The sequence below is a fragment of the Rhea americana genome, unplaced genomic scaffold, assembly GCF_003343005.1.
Source record: "Rhea americana isolate MKP2758 unplaced genomic scaffold, rheAme1 scaffold_17, whole genome shotgun sequence".
NCBI lineage: Eukaryota > Metazoa > Chordata > Aves > Rheiformes > Rheidae > Rhea > Rhea americana.
The window spans coordinates 5096646-5110360 of NW_028185816.1; positions in this window are offsets into that span (position 1 = coordinate 5096646).

A 13715-nucleotide genomic window follows, 5' to 3' on the forward strand; every position below is an offset into this window, starting at 1 on the left:
AGTCACTGGTGCCAGCTGTTTTGCTCTATAGCTCTCCTCATATTCTGCTTTTCTGCCTGCTGATGTAGACATGGGCTGAATGACCAGTATTATCCCATTTAATTCAAAGACATTTTGGCCAACTTGGAAACTTGATCATATTTCATGTAAAGTCAGCAGGAGTTTTTGCTTGACTTTAGGGTTAGGGAAATTGAGCTTTGAGTAATGACTCCAAGATGTGCTCATAAGTACAGTATCTTGGGCTAATTACCGATGAACTTGAAGCACTAATGCATTTAAATCTTGACCCCATTTTAGCTTCAATAAAAATGATGTAGAGTGAACTTGGAAACAATTAAATGTGACTTCTGTGAGGATAAATTAATATGTTAAAAATTAATATCTTCCTCAGGCTACAGTACATATTTAGCTCACTGCAAGCCAATTTCCTAAGCCTTTCTTAGCTCCAGCCTAAAAAACTTGCTAAAAGAGTTATTGAAAATGAAAAAAAAAAAAAAAAGAAAAAAGTAGGAATTTTGTTCACTTGCTCTTCTCCCTGAACTCACTGAAGGCATTGATGGAAGATCAATAGGGATATTTCTAGAAAGAATTTTCTTAAGATTTTTTCCATAGTTGTTTTGGAAGGATGCCAGGCCAATAAACATGCCACATTTATCTGGAACTTAATTCAATAATCTCAAGTGTTAATGAACGTGCCAAACTCACCACAGTCCTTTTCTAACCATTACCTATGAGCTATGTCTTAAAGCTAAGAGAATGTTTAGTGCTCACTGGTATAAGGAATTTATCATTTGGGTTCCCAGTTCAACGGCACTCTTAAATTTAAGCTTCATACTGGAGGAAGCAAGTGCTTAATGCAAAGAAGACACTTAAAAGTTGTGTTCTATCAGGATTTAAACAGGACTTTGGTGATGAGAAATGCCTTAAAATTATCAAAAAATAAAAAAAGACTTTTTTGTAAAAGGACAAAGGAAAAGAAACAGATTCTGTGACACCACAGTTTTTTTTTAGTTTGTCTCCCAGAAATAGTGAGGACTTGAAAAAATGCTTCACTTAACTGATTTTTAAACATTCTGAAATAAAAAAAGATAGAAATTTTACTTCAAAACAAGGCTTTTTTTGACAAAATAAGGCAGCAAACCAAAAATAACACACTCCCAAAGTTCTATTAAAGAGGTTCATTTTCCTATGCCATCTGGTGGATTCTCATTAATAGTACATAGACAGCTCAAATTACCCTTAATTTAAAATGATGTTAATKTCTATCCGCCAACCTGGACAATTTTGAAACTTATTTTTTATGAAAAGAGAATTCATTCATCTCCAGAAGTATGATATTGGTGTAATATTCTTAAAGATATTTTCAATCTAGTGAATAAATTGAAAATGTTGATAAACTGCTGACATTTTTTTCCATTATTCTCTACTTTTTCGAGGAATAAACTGTCAAAATATATTATTTACCTTGTCAAGTTTTGGTATCCACTTCAAGAGGTATTTAAAATGTGAATAAGACAATAATATAAAAGTTAGTCTTATWAAAGAGAAAAGTCTTTCTTTCAGCTACAGTTGTAGACTAATTTGAGTCCTAGGCTTACCATATGTACTGCATTTAAAAGAAGAAAATGTTATATATTTCTTGGAAAAAAATGGAACATTATGAAGTTGAAAGTTATAGCTTAAATAAAGTGTTYTGATGATATAAAGCATAAAAATCAAAGTTTTCTTAGCATGAAGTTACCATCTGTATTCCATTAATCAATGTATGTTTGTGTGAATGTAAACCTGGTGTTCAGGACTGGCTCTGTTGGATAAGTTAGAAAAATAAGGAGAACAATGTTGTTATTCCCAATGGATGAGTCTCAAGTCTTTCAAAACCAAATGCCTTGGATATTTAAAAATAAACAAAGTCCATATTTGTTGCAAAGAGTTATGCTAGACTGCTGCTCACAGTACATTGAATCTGTGAAATGGGTAAGGGAAATATTTTTAAGTATAGAYAGAAAACAGTTCGGAAACAGTGCCCAGAGAGAATCTCGCTCACTGAYGAGGGCTCTGAGCAGACATAGCAGTCCCCAGAAATTTTGTCATGCCATAAGCTCAAGACCTATCGTACTTGTGACATTACCTTGTGCAGGTGACAAAATGAACCAGCATATGCAGCTGAAGTTCTGTCATTTGCAATGGAACTCACTGAAAATTTGCAGAAGTCAAATTGCAATAGCATTACAGCTTATATGTGAGCTTATTAGAGAAATGGTAATAGTGTCAGCATAGACAGGATGCTCTTTTCCTTCTAAAAGTCYGTGTATTATCAGTGAACTCCCAACATCTTCAAATCATTACCTGTACCACGCACAGAGCACATGCATGACCACTGTGACTAAAGAACTGTAAACTGATAACATGAAGAAATAGATGAGCTGGTTACACAGGCAAGAAACTACTACATCTGTTTTTACACTTAGATTTTAAGTCTCACTTTCGCTTGTTGACATGCAAGCAAGGATATGAATAAATAATAATCTAGTCTTTTTATATTTTTTAATTGTAGAACCCCTGGCACCTTTATTGGAAGACAGTACAGCCTCAAGTCGAAGCCCCGTTGATTCAGAGGGCTTATGGTCCTGCTGAGACTGCCGCACTCTCAGTACCAGCTATTGTCAATGATCACTGCAAGTAAATGGCACAGATACCTATTACAGTTGGAGCAGCTTTAAATGGAAACACCACGTATTTAGGCTGAATGCTATGAACACCTTACTCATATGTTTAAAGTATGCACATGAATGCAATAGGACCTACGTTTTACATACCAATCCAACTAAAATGAATCCCTAGTTGTATGATTGGGAAGTTGATTTCTGAGGTCTTCAATACAGTAATTCCAAACACAGAAAAGGCAATAGATTGAAGTACTGTAGTACAGAACATCCTAAAAATGATGCAATTAAGCATGTGTTTTCTTGCTAAGTGGAAGGAAGGGAACATGTTTATGTTTTTAACTGCTTCCTGTTTATGATTACTTCAAATCAGAGAAAAGCAAACTGAAAACATTTAGTACATTACACCATGGATCAGACAGTAAAAAGGGGGATATGCAGTTAATAAAGGGTAAAATCCACTACTGCCACCTTATTAAAAAAAAAAAAAAAAAAAGACTAAACCAGGTCACTAAATGACTGTATAAATTTTCTAATCTTATGGGTGATAGGCTGCCTGGTATACTCTTCAGAGTCCAACACTGTATCAGTTAAGAACAGAGAAAGCAAGAGAAAATAAAACAAACAAACAAACAAACAAACAAAACCCATATATTCATTAAGGCCCTATTAGCCAGAAGCAGTGATGGTTGGTTACCTGTCCACAAGGACCATTTTTGTACTTTCTTTGTCAATTAGAGAGCTGGATTCCTAAAGAAAAGTCTTTTATGAAATTTCAAATTCTTATGCAACCAGGGTATTTTACTTGAGGTAACATAAATGAACTAGCTTCCTCCATTAAAAAAAAGAAAAAAAAAAAACCTCAATCCTAATTTTGAATATGTAACACCTCTTTTAGTTCTTCAAATACTTYTCAGGAAGCAAAATTAATCAGCTTATATGCTAGAGTGTCTTTCTCCTTCTCCGAGAAGCATGAAACTATGTGCATCTCAGTATCAATGAGTTGAAATATTTTTTTTCTTATTTTCTAAGTACAAAGACAGTATTCATGTGCAAAGGAAGAGAACATTCACCCATTTGCCTCTGAAAGTAGATTTACAGTCTAGGATGCACAGCAGTGCAGCTGGGCTGTTAGGGAGGGATTCACCTCAGCTAACTTTTGAGGTCCACAGTATCTGACCTAATTACTCTAGTATTCTTTTATGAATAGAGTATGATACATCAGACTTGAATTAGACATCTACCTTAAGGCTTCAAAACACATGTTTATCTCCATTATAAAGGAAATACAGGCAAGTAACTCAAATGTAGCTCCACTGTATATATTTACCATTTAGATGAATCCCACTCCAACAGAAAGCTGCATAGAGTTCTCAGAGGAAATGGAGAAAGCTACTGTAATATTATTTCCCATGACTTCTTGCTTAATATTAGATTTATGAATGGAAAAAGAAGCCATATTGCTTCAGTTTTTGTTGAAGATCTGTTAGTATTTGAAATAAAAATTCTTGCACATCACTCCTGTTCAAAAATAGATGATTATATGAGTGAATCTTCTTAATTTAGAATAAGAATAGACAAACTCTTATGAATAATATGATTTTTTATACATRTAAGATTTCATAACATGATGAACCAGAATCCCCTAAAAAATTAAAAAATAAAGTTCAATTGACTTTCCTTTGAGACTGCAGTTAGACCTTAGTCTGCAGTTAGTTAGTGTGGTAGTTGAACTGAATAAAGCTAATATTCCTTTCTATTTGACTAGAAGAACGAAATACCAGAAATCTGTCAAATAAGGCAACTGACCTTTTACAATTTCCAGGTTGGCAATCTGAGATAGCTAACAATGTAGAAAAGCACTTCTTTTGTGGAGTATGATTCTGAGATTTTGCTTTATCTTTATTTTAAATGCTCCTGAATATGAATGCTGAGATAATGAATCAGACTCAGAGRCACTCTCCGTCTTCTGCTTTCCTGAAAGTCACATAGGGTCAGGCTCCCATCCTGCAAGAGCTGTCCCCCAGGGTCTGTTCACGGGAGCTTTTTTTCCTGTGGTCCCCATTTGAAACAARGTATCTCCAATTCGCATTCTTATTTGTCTATGTATAACCCAGCATTGAACAGGGAAGTGTGCCCAAACCCAAAGAGCAATAACGACTGAAGAAGTTGCAGCTACCAGACCAAATAACATGTCTTGGTATCCTTCTCCAGTCGCTCTACAGTTGCCTGGAGTGGACCATAACACTTGCCATAACACTTGACAGAAATATCTCACATGATAGCTACCGACCATTCTGGTTGCTTTTTTTTCCTTAGGGCAATATGGGAGACGACAGTCACATCCTCTGAGCATGTGGTATGTCGTGCAGGATAGGGCTCGCATGTGCAATACAGCTGGCACTTCCAGAAGGCTTTGGACGATGACCATTGGGAGATGGACTGCACTGAGCACACGCATTAAGTCTGGTCCCATTACAGAACAGAGCCTGGGCAGACAACTTCGGCGACAGCAAGGTGCTCTTCATGAGCTCCTAATATTTACCAGCATGTAGAAAACATTGGCACTACTGGCACATCTAGTCTCAGTAGGGAACTAGACTAAATGAATGTGGAAATTGGCTCCTGTTTTCTTTCTTTGTCATTGCTTTCTTTTAATTTTAGTATCTGAATGCTTTCAGGTAACTGTTGAGAAACACTGACAAGCAAAATTATATTCCTGCTAGTAAAGCCGTACCTATTTATAGATGGCCAGCATATTTCCCATTTGAATTAGAAAGTTTTTCAAGTGCCAACATTTACTGAAGAAATTTTATCATAAAATCCTGAAGCCAATAGCACTCTAAAGTAGAAGGGAAACGTATGCGTTGTGCTGGGTAAGYATGCACTGTGCTGGGTTAAAAGCTGCAGGTTTTGAAGACATAGTAGGAGTGACATTTGCAACAGTGTTATATCTGAATTCCTCTACTTTATATCAGTGAATTTATTCCATCAGTCACTAACTTCGGGTTGCTTCTTAGTTACCCACAACTGTTGTCTGTATATATCTCAGTAATACTTAAATGGACCTCTTTTTCTCTTCAGCTATATAAAAAAATAATAGGATGATACCACAGTACTCAGTCTTCCAGGAAYTGTTTACAATCAGAAAGTAATCAAAATGAAAATTGAAAGAAACATGACAGTCTTGCCTTCTAGTTCATAATTCAAATGGTTTCAGAYAAATATTCAATGCACATAACTATTTTTAAGGAAGATTAGAAGGACGTGTAAAAAAAAAATATTGCTCCCCTAAAAAAAGATCTGCAAAGCAGCTCTTAAAAAATTTTAAACAGAGTTAGGTCATGGGCAGTTAAATGACTTGTTTGAAACTTATTGTATGCTATTAGGAAAGGAGAAAAGTGAATTATTTATGAGCAGATTAGGAATATTGATGAGATTTCCTCCTGATCAGAGAAAATTATCAAAGAAGGATGATGTAATACACATGAAAAACTTGGTTGTCACTATAAAATAATTATAGAAGACATAACCGTTGCCATACATACCAGGCCAGGTGAAAGTCTCTTCTGAGGTGTCCTTAAACAATCACGTCAGGTGAACGTGCCAGAAAACGGAGTAGTTCTGAACGCTGAAAAATTGTCCCACTAGGATAAGCTCTTTGCTAAGTCGCATCATGTATATTCGTGCTGGAAACATACATATTTCTTGAAGTTAATGTACGTACAGATGCACAGATGCATTTTTACTATCATTTTGTAAATGCAGAAGTTTAATGATACAAATTACTAAAAAGGTCTGTAATTTTCAGCAGATTCCAGGAGACTGGATGTTGAAATCCTTTGGCAAATCTACATGATTTCAGAGCCTTTGGCTCCTCATAAAATCCAAGCCACACAGAGTACATCATTGGACTGGCATATAAAGTTTTATTATACAACCCATATAAAACATGACAGAAATAATAAACCTACTATAAATTATTCCTCTGCATGAGCAGAAAGATAAAGAGAACTCAGGAATGGAAGGGGCTGATAACAAGTGAGATAAAAAAGGCCCCTCTCTCTTTCCTCATTACAGAAGAAGTATAGATTAGAATAGATACTTAATTTTCCCATGAGTAAAGCCAGGCAAGATAATGCTAACCTGTGTTTCATGTTCAAAAGTGACTTAAGCAAAATTCTAACATTGACTCTTAAGTTTCAAAGCATCTAAGCAATGAAGCTCTTAAATGGCTTAGCCATTGCAACACATTATGAAGCAAGACTTGAAATAACAATACACTCTTTTAAAAAATGCGATTTGCTATAGTGTTTTTAGATAGTCACTAAAGAATCTGTTTTATAAAATGTAGAAATACTTTAGAGTCCTGGTATATGTTCTTGCAAAATTTTGTAAAATATTCTTTTAGAATAACTATTGTAGCAGCAGTACACAAAGGTCAGTAGTCTTTATTGTTTCTCTCTAGTGATTTTAATTGCATTTAGTGAAAAAAAAATTCTTTACCATACACATTTCATGTCATCAGTTTTCCCATCCCTTTGCAATGAAACAAGTTAAAATCATATTAGAGTTTCTGAAAGGCAGGGCCATATTACCCTCAATCTTTCTCTCTTCCTCTGAACTGCTTCTCCAATCTGAATCAAAATGGCTCTGCAACTTTTTCCGATGTCTAGTGGCTTCAGTGCTCCACTTGCTGACTTCTTATCAGTCAACAATTTTGACTTTTGCTTGTTATACTTCCTTAAATTTCTCATATTTTTTAAGCCTTCCACCTCAATTTTCACAGCTGGCAGAGGATATAGTTAATCCTTAGTTGCTTTCTCAGCTTCTTTCCTGTGAAATACTCCAATTTAAATAACAGCTTTAAACCTTTCTATTCTCTTCAGCATTTAATTGACTCCTTCTATATACAGACAATCTTTATGAAAGGCACTATAAGAAAATCAATGATGTTCAGTTATCATATGGAATGTACTTGTAATGCTTTTTTTGCAGAGTACACTGTATTTTCTATTTGGTTGTTCTGTAAACAGATCTTTCCACAGGAAAAGATTGTGTTTCATGGAATTCTCTTTACTCTTGATAAGAAAAAGTGGAAGAGGGGAGTTCCTTGGTCACTATCTGAAAAAAAAAAAAATTACACAAAATAGGATTTTCTCCATCCAGCAAAGACATAGACACCTCTTCAGAGGTAATAACTGTTGGCTTTACAAGAATATAAGAGACTCTTTGATGCATACTTACATGTGTATGTTTTACTCATTTTCAGAAGGGATGATCTGATGAATTATAAATATCTTTTATCTTCTCGGATATTACACGGTAGAAATCATTTAATGATTTCTAACAGAATATAAAAGCAAAAAAAAGAACCAGTGGGAATCCTCCATGTGCTACAGGAAACGGAAGACTGGACTAAAGACAGAATTTTTCTCCCTGGCTATGAGGAGTTAACCATGATATGGAAGTAACTCCTGTAGCATTTTTTGCTGTTGGTTCTGGAGGTCCTCAGTGTGTGAATACCAATAAATAAATAAATAAATAAATAGATAAATAAATAAATTTATACCCAGTTCTTACAAAGGTGAAAACACAGAAGAGAAACACTATTTCCAGTGTTTTTCAGACTTTGTGTAGCCTAATTTAGTATTATTTTAGTAGGATAGTATCCTGATTTAAGATTTCAGCATTGCATTTTACAATTAAGAACGTTTTCATTTTTACATTGAAAATGCAGTGAGCATCTCAGCATTTCAGTGTATGTTACAGACAGAAGAAAAAACTAGTAGGTACTGCTATTAACAAAATTAGAAAGATATCAATGACATCATTTGAATGAATTATCCGAGGGCAGGAAAAGGTTATTAACCTTTAATTCAGCCTAATTATTCTATTAGTAAGTTTAAGCACCCATTATACCAATGAATAAACACATCTTGCGTAACCAACAGGTAGGTATGGAATAGAAAGTGTTATACAACAGGTTTTTAAGTTAAATATTTTCGACAATAATAAAACCAAACTCATAGATGCAACAGTCAAAAAATAGTGATTCAACAAGCAAGATAAGAATACGACCAAAACTGAAATATAAGAAAGAAAGACCTATTCCAGATTTCATGTTGCACTTGGGCAAAATTTACAAATGAAATGTGATTATTACATATAAATACTACCTAAGTACAGTTATTATACATCTGTTGTAAAAAATTCACAGATGTAAATTCTATTAAAAATTCACAGATGTAATAGAATTTTCCTAAATGTATGTGCTCTAGCCTTCAATTGATCAACATTTTCAGAAGAAAAAGAACAAAAAGAAAGAGGAGAAAAAGAAAGAATCCTTGTTTTGACCAATGTGCTTTGGAGAGAAAAATCTCTTTCCAGCATTAAATCAAGGGAAAAGATGGCAAGAATATTATAAATGACAAATAAAGTCTGAAATCAGTTGTTACATGAAGCTTATATATGTGTACATAAATACATAGATGAATGTGTTTGTATATATATGTGTGATATATATATATATATGTATTCACACACACACACACAAGAAATATAGGTATTGACAGCATTAACAGTAGGCAAAGAATAAAGAAGCATCTGATAAAAGTCTCTGCGTTACTAAAAGGTCTTTTGTAGCCCTTTCTACCCTCAAAGAATGCTGGTAATGCCTTTTAATCCTACTACAGCAGAGAATTTTGTATGACCATGCAAAAAACCACTTCTCTTCCAACTTATTAATGGTGTTAGACTGGCAACAGAATTATCACTGTCCATCACTCTTTTGTGGAATCTAAACGAGGAAACAGTAAGAGATGATGGATGTCCTCTGCTCATCCTACAATGTACAGCTTGTGAGAAGGCAAAAGTATTCTTTGAGAAATTCTTTTGTCACTCACTATTGAATCCTAAAAAAATAATTCAGGCTGAATCAAAAACATTGAAAAGAGTATGAGAAGAAATATGGCATTCCTGAAGTATGTCCATAAGTAATACAGTCTCTTCCAGATGTAAAAATCATTACAGAAAATATGATTCAATGAGTTGATCGGAGACCAAAATATGCAATCCTAAATATGCTTACAGATTCTTATTATGGATCTGAATCATGAAGATGCATCCATTTTGATACTAGATTAAATTCAAAATCCAAAATGAAACTCTAAATCCAACATTTGGAATTTCTCTGTGATCAAAAACATAACCTAAAGACCTGTATGGGATAAATTTTAAAATCCATACTCAGATGAATTATTTGCTTCATTGAATATAAATGGATTGGATCTTATAGGAGGCTAAGTGCATCCCTGGAGAAATAAAAGGTTGTAAGTAATTCACAGGAAAGGGTCCTCCTTGAAAGCAATAAAATCCATCAAAACTCTGACCTGTTATTGTAGGGGAAGTGACCACTCCAGTATATGAAGGAACTTTCCACTAACAGAAAATTAAATTAAATAATGAAAAGTACAGACAGGCCAGCAGGGGCATTAAGAAGTTATTTTACACACCATCTATTTTTATTTCAGTAGTTTAACATGATTAATTATTGCTTATAAATGAAGTACCTAAGAAGAATGAAATTGATTCGCTTCATACACTCTTCAGTGGGAAGGAGTTCTTACAGCAGTACCCAGTCTTGAAGGTCCTGAAAAAAGAGAAGAATTAGTCATGAATCAGACAAATGACCCCAAATAAATTCGTAATTCTACTTAACACATACAACATGCGTGAGTGCACATATTCAAAAKGATAGGAGATTTACGTTTGTTACGGAACGCGTAAAACTGTAACTCAGAAACGGTTTAGTTCTTTCATGAGTTTTTGAGGACATTACTGCTGATATTTATGCAAACCTCTTCTCACTTAATTAGGGACTAGTTATTTCCAATGGGAAAGGTTCCTATGACAACTGTGAAATTATATTACTATATATGCTAATATAGAAACAGCGATGTACGACTGCATCTTTTCCCTTGTGATCTCATTCCTCCCAGGGTCTGACATCGGTGGGCTCAAATATCAGCTTGCTGCATAAACTGTAGGTCATCTGGGAATAACTCAAGATGGAGAAAAGCAAAACCATTTTTTTGACAGCAAGAGGTTGCAGTAAATCTGTCTTTAGTTATCTTATACCTTCTTTTGGTTTCTATTACAACATTTCTTTGGTTCTCTCAAGCAAAGTGTAAGCTGCTGTCATGTCTTCAAGAAATACATTCTCTTATCTTAATCAAAGGGAGCCACATCCAAATGTTTCCATGTGAAGGGTGGAAAAAGAGAGGAAATGAATGAATGAACAGGTATAAGTTCTTCAGATGCTCAAATAAGATTTGAAAAAAAAAAAAAAAAAAAACACACAAATTTGAGGTGGATGGAGTATTACAATAAGATCATCCCTTCTCCATCAAAACCACATTTTTTTTCTCTGACAGTATATCATGTGCCAGAAGAATTGGCTTTTGGAGCTGTATATGTCTTAGATCATTCCACCTGTACTGATGCCACTAACTCTGTATTTTCTCACACTTCAGCCTACAGCTGGCAGTTACCCTGCTTTTGGAAATACCCACTTCCAAATGCAATATACATTAAAGTTTTTTGAAACTGTTTGTAATTAACAGTTCACTATTAACCCTGCCAGATTCAAAGCACATGCTGCTGCTCAGTACTCAGGGAGTAATCTAGCCCGGACAGCAGACAGGCATCAAAACACTACATTTATGTGGCCACTATCTTCTGAAAACTAAGCTCTTGACTAGAATAATATAGGAACTCAATTATGTTACGTCTATTGCTCTAAATTTCACAATATAATGATCAGTTTTTAAAAAAATCCTGAATGCCCAATGATTTTAGCAGTAGAAGCAAATTAAAACCTACTCAAATTGAATTCTTATATTTATTTTGCCTCTTTGACACCTTGACAGTTTAGTTGTTTTATTTGCTGCTACACAAGATGGTGAAGAAAGGTTAAGTGTGCCATATTTTACCCAGATGTCAGTTATAATATCGTGAGTGTTTTCAAGCATCTTCAGCCTTGCTCTTGAAAAGTCCCAGCTACCTTTCAAATCAATTTCAAGTAATCTATACGGCTGGCAGGGATGTGCTCTGAGTTTCACAGCCATTTCTCATGAAATCCTTCCCATTTTCAGTGCATGAATGTTGTGCTCTGCTTTGGAATTATCAGCATGTCATCAGTTTATTGAAGGTTCARTGGCATATCTCAGGAAATTATTCTTTTTTTCACTGTCATGCTATACCTTTAATAAAAATGAAAGATGTTTGGATATGGGAAAAAAAGGAAATATAGGAGCAGTATATTTTATGACATTTTAAGAGAAAAGTTTATGTCCTTCTTCCTATCCAGAAGGGCAAATCTTGAAAAACAATGTTTCAAAGTAGAGCACAATTCCAAGAAGCTAGCTCCAGAATTATAAATGTGAAAAAGTGCTATCCTAACTGATAATGCTAATGGTTTGCTCTWTATGGGAACAGTAGAAAAGGCAGAGAAGAGCTGATAATGCCTTCCCACTCCCCACCAACACACTCCTCTGAGTTAAGCAATTTGCAGATCCGCTCCTGAAAGGATGTGAGACGCCGAGTATTCTGTGTTTAATGCCTCTGAGGAAAAAATATTTTTTTCMCAGTACTTATGTTCCTGGATCAGTGTGGCTTGTTTGATTTATTAAACATACCGTTGACTATAATCAGATCTGACTTGATTTATTTATTTATTTCATGATGGGATTAACTCACAAAAGATATAACCGGAACTTTGGCCAATTTAATCTTCATTCAARGAGATTCAGATCAAATTAATGCACTTCCCTGCCAGCACTAATGCTAAAGCTGCCTGAAAATTTGTGTTAAAAATTTTGCAATGGGATTGAAGTACATGCTTAAAGCTAAGAATGTTCTTAAATGCTTTCTGAAATCAGGTCTACTATTCTGTAGCAATCAGTGATTTTTTTCCCCAGCCAATTCATAAGAAATAAACTTTCTTGGAATTTCCCCTCTTCTTTCCAAATGTAACAAAAAATAACAAAACTGTTTAGAAATATAAAATCTGATCTTCTCTACAGGTCTGTTTTTCTCTTCTGCCTGAAAAGTGAGATCAAGGAAAACAATTGTCAATAAYAGAAAGTCAAATAAACAACTACAGGTCTGCGACAAATAGAAGTAATTCTCATTGTAATCAGTGAGAGCTTTCAATGCTTATATCCAAATTGTATTAGACACAGTTTTTATATTATCACTAGAAACAAGTAGGCAAGTAGGCATAGAAACTATATTTCAAATGCCACATATTTTAAGAAATATGTTAACTTCATAGTTAATAAATCCTTTGTAATTCTTTTTTTTTTGCTTCCTTGGTAGGTTCTTTATAATGTAAACACTATCACATTCAGCCAATCTCCATCATATTAGGGTCTGTGTAAAATTGTGAAATAACTAGAAGAAAACCCTTACTGAACTGGGTACTAGAATATGAAATCAGCTCATAAAATTTAAAATAGCATGTGGGTCATCCTTAGAAAAATATCATCATCAGTGTGCAGTCAGATAATTAATGCATTTCCGCAAAAAATGTAAATAATATACTCAGTCTTTGTTTGTTCTTTTATTGTAGAGAAATGAGAGATTCTCTAATGTTGGAGCAACAAGCTCTGACAGCAGACCAGAAGAAGCCAAAAGGTAGCGACTCAGCATCTCTTTTCCAGACCGCTATCATTATTTATTAGGATGGACAAAAAATAATTGCCTTTAGAGTTCTTAATTCCTACTTCTTAGCTTGCAAACTTTTTAATTAAATTTAGTTGGAAATTTAGAAGATAACTTTACCTGCAAAAGCATAGTTAACGTAAGCTCAGTTGATACCTTCAGCTAGGGCATTTCACTTCTATAGCTTCAGAGATTTCGGAAGTTTGTCGCCTCTTCATTCATCTGAGTAAGACGCTCCTGGATTTGTTTTTAGTTCAGTCAGATCAGCACCTGGTCCGTTCCTCTGGCGAACTTTCCCTGATTTATTGCATCAATGGACACAGCTTG